Consider the following 7,500-nt stretch of genomic DNA (forward strand, 5'->3'; position numbering starts at 1 on the left):
GTAAGTCTTAATTTTATTTTATACGTATCGATACGTATGGACCTGCCAAACCCACCCACCACAGAACCCAAATACTCAAAAAGGACAGTCACAACACTGGGAATTGCTACTACTACGTCCCGTGTAGATATTTGTTATTTGTATCTAATTAGGCCACTATCAAAAATACCATGATACTCATTGTTTGTTCCTCCAAAATTTTGCACACGCTTTGTTTTCAGTTTCTCCTCGGACCATTGTAAGTCCCAAGATAAAATGAAAGCAATGCTTATGCAACATTTTGGAGGGACAAACAAAGAGTACTATGGTATTTTTGGTACTGGCTAATAAATATTTGTGAGACGGGGCATACGGTTATAGTCCTTACTCGAGAAGACTTGGAAGTCTAACTTTTTTCAGATGAAATTACAAAGGGAGCTGTTTCTCCTCAGTTATTTTAAGATCCAGAGTTTTGATCTGCCTCGGGTTCGTACCCTCGATCTCCGGTGTGCAGTCTGTTGGTTCTTGGTTTTGTCTTAGCCCTTGACGTCATCCTTGCCCTCTACTACGTATTTATATGAAAGACAGGTGTATTTGACCTGCGGAATGAAACAGTTTAAGATAGAAGCTCTGTTTTATCAGAGATTTCCAAAACTTTGTTCCGATGACGTTTAAACACTGATTAAGTGCAATACCTTTGCTGTTATTAAAGTGCTACTTTGACCAAAAACTACATTCTCTGCGTCTTCTACTGTTAACAGTGATATTTTGTAAATGAGATGCTTACCCCTGCGGAATTGAGCCTTTTGACTAAAAGCATACATCCGCGTTGGCTGAAACTTAGGAAAGGCTGGTCAATGACCTACTTGTTTTCATGAGGTAGATATGCATAATGAAGTTAAGAGACCTGTGAGGAAATCTTGACAGAAAGCCGGTAATCGGGCAGCATCTGCTTCGTACAGAAAAGCTTTGTTACGGATTACTAAAACTTGTTTCCTCATTTCTTGATTAGTTGTCAGAAAGACGTGAAAAGGAAAAAGCTCCAGCATTTCCAGCATTTCTGTAAGTAGGATTTGGCTAGTTTTGGTGAGGCCTGTGTACAGCCGCCACCTCTCCTCAGGAAAATGGGATGGGCGGCTCTACACAGGTTAATATTTTGGCGACTAATAGTTGTTTGTGTAGTATTGTATTGGTAAACAAGGAAAACGAAATAGTCGTATATTTTTGTTTAGCATTGAAGTTAAGAAAAAGTGGAGAGACATAAGGAGAGTTTGAGCGTTGACTCAGATTTTTAATTTTAAAGCGTTATCATAAGTAAGTTTAGTTTCCCTGAACATCTACAACTACATTTTCTCATAGAAGTCATCAGGGCGAAACACATAGCATTGTGGTATGGCACCCCATGTGGTCCGGTATTTAATTTAAAAATAAGTGAAAAGAAATTGTCCTCTCGCTTGGGGTTTTTGATAATTGAAATTCTCATGGAATCCTTAGTACCAGGAACCCATCAGTAGGAGTATTCCTCTCCCCTTTTACTTTTGGAGCGGGCGTTTTGACAGACCTAGTTATTTTGAGAAACACTTTCCCCAGAAAACAGCGTTTCCTTGGTTACAGTTAGCCAATCAGTGCTGCATATGACTTATTTACAATCCCGCACAAATTAGCTCTGGTTGAAACATGGCGGACAGACGAGAATCGGAAAGCTCAAATTCACAGGTGACGACTGTGAGAGTAATGAAGAATCTGAGAGTAAGAGTGAGAGTGAGTTAGAAAGTAGCGAGGAAAGTGATTGACACAAAGAAGCGACTACTCCGAAGGATTCTTGTCTGAAGGAGCTATGCGCCGGTACGGCTAGAAAAGGATCGCGAAAGCGAATCAAAACAACGGCCTCAAGCTCTCTGAAGGAAGATGAAATGGAGAAATTGGCATCATGGATTTCTCAAGAGAACAAGCCACTAGGTTTGACGAATCCATCTACAATTCCCGTCTATCCGCCATGTTTTAGCCGGAGCTGTGAATGCGTAATCTACAGCTCTGATTTGCTAACCGTGATCAGGGAAACACTTTTTTCTGGGAAAGGCTTTCTAAGAAAAACTACGTTGTAGGTCTGTCAAGAAGGCTCCTAATAATCATAATCATAAATAATGAAGGTCGAGGTCTCTGTTGGTACCTAAAAGACGTGCTAACCTCTTCCACTTTTTTGGCCCGCCAAGCTCAATGTTGGGCTCATCAATCGACAATTTTTATTTCCTCGGCTAAGCTAATCTTGGCGGGCCTATCAGTTGTCGTTTAACAAATTAGTTCTTTTCAATACATGTATCTACATATATACCTATGCATGAAGGAAATATGCATGTATATGCAAGGGAGAAAATACGTAGAATTTCAGTAGATAAGATTTATGGCAATTCAGTAGTAGTGATAATATCTCTATATAATAGTGTTTTAATTGTGGCTTTAGAGGGGGTTAACCGTTAGCAGTGAAAGGTCAAGAAAAGTTAACCGTTAGGCTTGAAAAGGACAAGAAAATAACCGTTAGCGGTGAAAAAAATTTAAAGAACTTAGCGTGTTTTTTGTTATTTTGAAAAGTGGAATAGGGATTATTTCGAAATATTTAGAGACTTTAGACCACTCGACACCGTTTTACCTCCTTTGCTCTTCTCTTTGACATTCGGTCCCGCTAGGCTTGTCTGAGAAGACAAAACAAGTCCCAAATAACCCCCAGTAAGAGAGGATGAGGTAAGAGAATAGATCTCCACGCCACATCATAGTTTTTTAAATCTATTTTTAGTTTCACACAGCTATTTTAAGCTTTCCTTCCTAACGCCACACATATTTAAAATTATATTACGTCATTACGACTGGCCAATCTGGTGCCTCTCTAAAAAAGGCTTCGTAGTTAAAAATTCGATTTTAAAAAACTACCATTGCCCCATGTTTGGGGGTTCTGTTCTTTTACCTCATCCTCTCTTGCACCCAATTGGAGGTATTGACAAAAATGTAAGTAGCATTCTGATGACCAATGACTTGTTCTAGTCAATAGGGAGTTTAAGAAACGACGACGGCTATGACTACTGCAACGCCACAAAATAATGATATCATTGGTTAAACGATCATAAATAATCGTGCTGCACGTGCAGCACGGATTTTAGCAAGTATGTTAGCGATCCTCTGCATAACGACAACGTGAAATCACCAAAATTGAGGTTTTGACGACAACGTAAGCATGCAACAGCGCATCTTTCATTCTCTATTTCCACTCTGAAACCGCTCGTACCAAATTATTTTTAGGGTACTTTGCTCATATTGTAGGACGTGAACGAGACTGAATAATCGCGAAAGAGTTGTGATAAAGCAAAGTTGTATTTTGAGGTAACGTTTTCGTCGAGCGTCGCCGTCGTAGATCTTAAACTCCCTAATATGTGTATTAAAAACGCTACTAAGTAACACAGAGAACCACAAAAAGCAAAAAAAATTGTTTCATTTCCACGAGGAACGTTTCTTTGTTTTTCATGTGAGTAAACCGCGACGGAAAAAACATAACCGTTAGCCGTGAAAAGGCGAATTTTTAAACCGTTAGCCGGGAAAGCTATTCCCCCATTGAGACCCTCACTTTATGGTGTTTTGGTACAATTACAAAACTCTAGTCGAGCCAATGAACCATGTGACATCCTTTGCTAAAGAGGAAGGCGATTATAATTAAGAGTCTTATTTTGACTCTAGGTCACCAAGCATTTCCTCCGAAGTTGATCCAATCCCAAGTGATGAAAGGTAAGCAATTTGAGTTTTTGTTTCTCTTCCTCGCCCTCCCTTCTGCTACAACAAGTTGCAAAATTAGTGGAGATACTTCACCTTCTTCGAGCGTTGTTAATTTACCTATTTGCCTCTCCCAACCCCCCCCCCCCCCCTTATCAATGTTGCTAGCAATACAAAAAATTGCTGAAAACTGGGAAAGATTGGAATTGTAGATACAACGGGTATTAGAAGCTAGAAAAGCTTTATTTTAACGGGAGTGTCTCACCAATTTTGCAAACTTTTTAGCTGTCTTGCTGGTGTGAGTGAACCAACCGGCTTAAATGAAAATAAAGTGACTGCTACTGTGTAGCTGTCGTTATACTAACTAACTTAAGGGTTCTTAGACTTTTAAATAACGTTTATCTGCGCTATTTGAAATGGGGTCTTAGACTTAAATAATGTTTATCAGCGCTATTTTTAGGCAGTCTGCAGTCTGCTAATGTCAGACACCTGTTTAGTTACCCTAAACATCTACAACTATCTTTTGTGATAGACCTCATCAGAGCGAAAAACATGGCATTGTACTATGACGCCCCGAGTGATCGTATTTCGCCTAAGAATAACTGAAATAAAATTCTCACACCCCTAAGGTCTGCACTGGTTTGCACAGTTATTGTCGCTCTTACTCCTTGCTTTCCCTTCAGCTCACTGGCTAGCTCGTGTGAATGAACTAACCAGCTTAGCTGAGAATAAAGTGACTGCCACAGTGCACCTGTCGGTGACTTTCTGTTCATAACATCATTGACGCCTCGGAGTGTTTTCCTTTTCCTCACAGGTCGCTTTCCTCCTTCATGCCTCCTAAGAGAGAGCGAGTATTGAGCTCGAGTGTTCCGGTAAGGATTGGATTTATCAAATATATATATGTTATTTACCGGCCGGGGGGTCCGTATAGGGAAAAAGTGTGGCCGAGGTTTCGAGTACGGCCCTGGTCCGCAGGCCGAGGGTCGTACTCGAGACCGAGGGCACAGTTTTTCCCTAGATGGACCGAACTTGGCCGGTTTATAATGTTTTTTTCTTTAATGCTTAAATTCTATTTTTATAGGGCAAGTGTTTTTTTATACGTATCAATACACATAGACCTGCTATACCCACCCACCACTGACCCAAATACTCAAAAAGGCGGTCACAACACTGGGAATTGCTGCTACTACGCCCCGTTTAGATATTTGTGATTTGTATCTAATTAGCCACTATCAAAAATACCATGATACGCATTGTTTGTTCCTCCAAAAGTTTGCACAAGCTTGTTTCCAGTTTCTCCTTGGACCATTGCAAGTCCCAAGATAAAATGAAAGAAATGCTTATGCAAAATTTTGGAGGGACAAACAAAGAGTACTATGGTATTTTTGGTACTGGCTAATAAATATTTGTGAGACGGGACATACGGTTTATAGTCCTTATTCGAGAAGACTTGGAAGTCTAACTTTTTCAGATGAAATTACAAAGGGAGCAGTTTCTCCTCAGTTATTTAAGGTCCAGAGTTTTGATCTGGCTCGGGTTCGTACCCTTGACCTGCCGCATTGCAGCTTCATGCTGGAGCGGGCAGAGCCTCCGGTGTGCAGTCTGTTGGTTCTTGGTTTTGTCTTAGCCCTTGACGTCATCCTTGCCCTCTACTACGTATTTATATGAAAGACAGGTGTATTTGACCTGCGGAATGAAACAGTTTAAGATAGAAGCTCTGTTTTATCAGAGATTTCCAAAACTTTGTTCCGATGACGTTTAAAAACTGATTAAGTGCAATACCTTTGCTGTTATGAAAGCGCTACTTTGACCAAAAAATTCATTGTATGCGTCTTCTACTGTTAACAATGATATTTTGTAAATGAGATGCTTACCCCTGCGGAATTGAGTCTTTTGACTAAAAGCATACATCCGCGTGGGCTGAAACTAGATATGCATAATGAAGTTAAGAGACCTGTGAGGAAATCTTGACAGAAAGCCGGTAATCGGGCAGCTTCTGCATGAAATCAACCTCGTACAGAACAGCTTTCTTACGGATTACTAAAACTTGTTTCCTCGTTTCTTGATTAGTTTTTAGGAAGACGTAAAAAGAAAAAGCCTACATCACTTGCACAACTTAAGTAAGTAGGAGTTGGCTAGTTTTGGTGAGGCCTGTGTACAGCCGCCACCTCTCCTCTGGAAAATGGGATGGGCGGCTCTACACAGGTTAATATTTGCGAGAGGGGGGGGGGGGGGGGGGTGGTAATAGTTGTTTTTGTAGTATGGTATTGGTAAACAAGGAAAACGAAAACCCTTGTATTTATTTGTTTAGCATTGAAGTTAACAAAAAATGGAGAGACATAAGGAGAGTTTAAGCGTTAGCTCAGATTTTTAATTTTCAAAACGTTATGATAAGTAATTTTAGTTTCCGTGAACATCTACAACTACATTTTCTCATAGACGCCATCAGACCGAAAAACATGGCATTGTGGTATAGCACCCCATGTTTTCCGGTATTTAATTTAAAAATAAGTGAAAAGAAATTGTCCTCTCGCTTGGGGTTTTTGATAATTGAAATTCTCATGGAATCCTTAGTACCAGGAACCCATCAGTAGGAGCATTCCTCTCCCCTTTTACTTTTGGATCGAGCGTTTTGACAGACCTAGTTATTTTTAGAAACACTTCCCCCAGAAAACAGCATTTCCTTGGTTATGGTTAGCCAATCAGTGCTGCATATACTTATTTACAATCCCGCATAAATTAGCTCTGGTTGAAACATGGCGGACAGACGAGAATTGGAAAGCTCAAATTCACAGGTAGAAAGTAGCGAAGGAGATACGGATAAATGGTATTTTGGTGACGACTGTGAGAGTAATGAAGAATCTGAGAGTAAGAGTGACAATGAGTTAGAAAGTAGCGAGGAAAGTCATTGACACAAAGAAGCGACTACTCCGAAGGATTCTTGTCTGAAAGAGCTATGCACCGGTACGGCTAGAAAGGATCCGGAAAGCGGACCTAAACAACGGCCTCAAATGGAAAAATTGGCATCATGGATTTCCTCAAGAGAAAAAGCCACTAGGGTTGAGGAATCCATCCACGATTCCATTATTTGATGCCACGGAGTGTTCTTCCTTGTCGTCATAGTTGGTATGTTGACATTCTAAGTCAATTCTCTGTTTGCTAGGCCACTATAAAGAAACCTGTCATAGACTTCATTCATTAATGGCACCTGTTTTCATATTCTTTTGCTAATGTGCAAATTAGCCTACCAATCCCCATTTTAGAGCAAGAATTCTTTTCGATTTACTGTATGGTATCGAGCCTTAGTAGGCTAATGACAGGCGGCCCAGACTGGGAGTGTAAAAAATTATTAGGATTTTTATGGGAATCTCGATAACAAACTGAAAACGATGTTTGCACGCAAAAATTCTCAATAAAAAAGCCGTACTTTCTTGGCGTGTTGACTTTCTCGCTTCTTGTGTTCTTATTTGCCTGATTGAATGCGATTTAAGCGACTTCTCAGCTTTCCTGGTTGTCACTCGTAAGTAAATGAAGGAAACTCTGCAAAGTAATTTCTAGCTTACCTCTCCTTTCTTGCCGCCATTTTGAATGCACGAACACGTGAGCTTGCGTAGTAAGCTCTTGGTGCCTAACCTACCTGCTTATCGGTTGCTAAATCAGTATTTGAGCGCCAGTGTGTGGAATCCCTTTATCGGACTTATTTAGTTGTCGATCACAAATAGTTGTCGACAACTAAATCCCTAGTCCTTGTCGTCATAGTTGATA

The 7,500-nt window shown here is 40.3% G+C and overlaps 1 long non-coding RNA gene across 1 annotated transcript in view; it reads left to right on the forward strand.

The window, feature by feature from the left end:
• The window catches only part of LOC138038880 (uncharacterized), a 14,797-nt gene extending 11,047 nt beyond the window's left edge, over nt 1-3,750 (forward strand). Inside the window, exons 5-6 of the long non-coding RNA XR_011130318.1 lie at nt 992-1,041; nt 3,703-3,750. This is a non-coding gene — a long non-coding RNA (uncharacterized lncRNA). The remainder of the gene's footprint in view (nt 1-991; nt 1,042-3,702) is intronic.
• The last annotated feature ends 3,750 nt before the right edge of the window (nt 3,751-7,500 follow it).

Source organism: Montipora capricornis, chromosome 2 (genome assembly GCF_036669925.1).
Source record: "Montipora capricornis isolate CH-2021 chromosome 2, ASM3666992v2, whole genome shotgun sequence".
In the NCBI taxonomy this organism is placed as follows: domain Eukaryota; kingdom Metazoa; phylum Cnidaria; class Anthozoa; order Scleractinia; family Acroporidae; genus Montipora; species Montipora capricornis.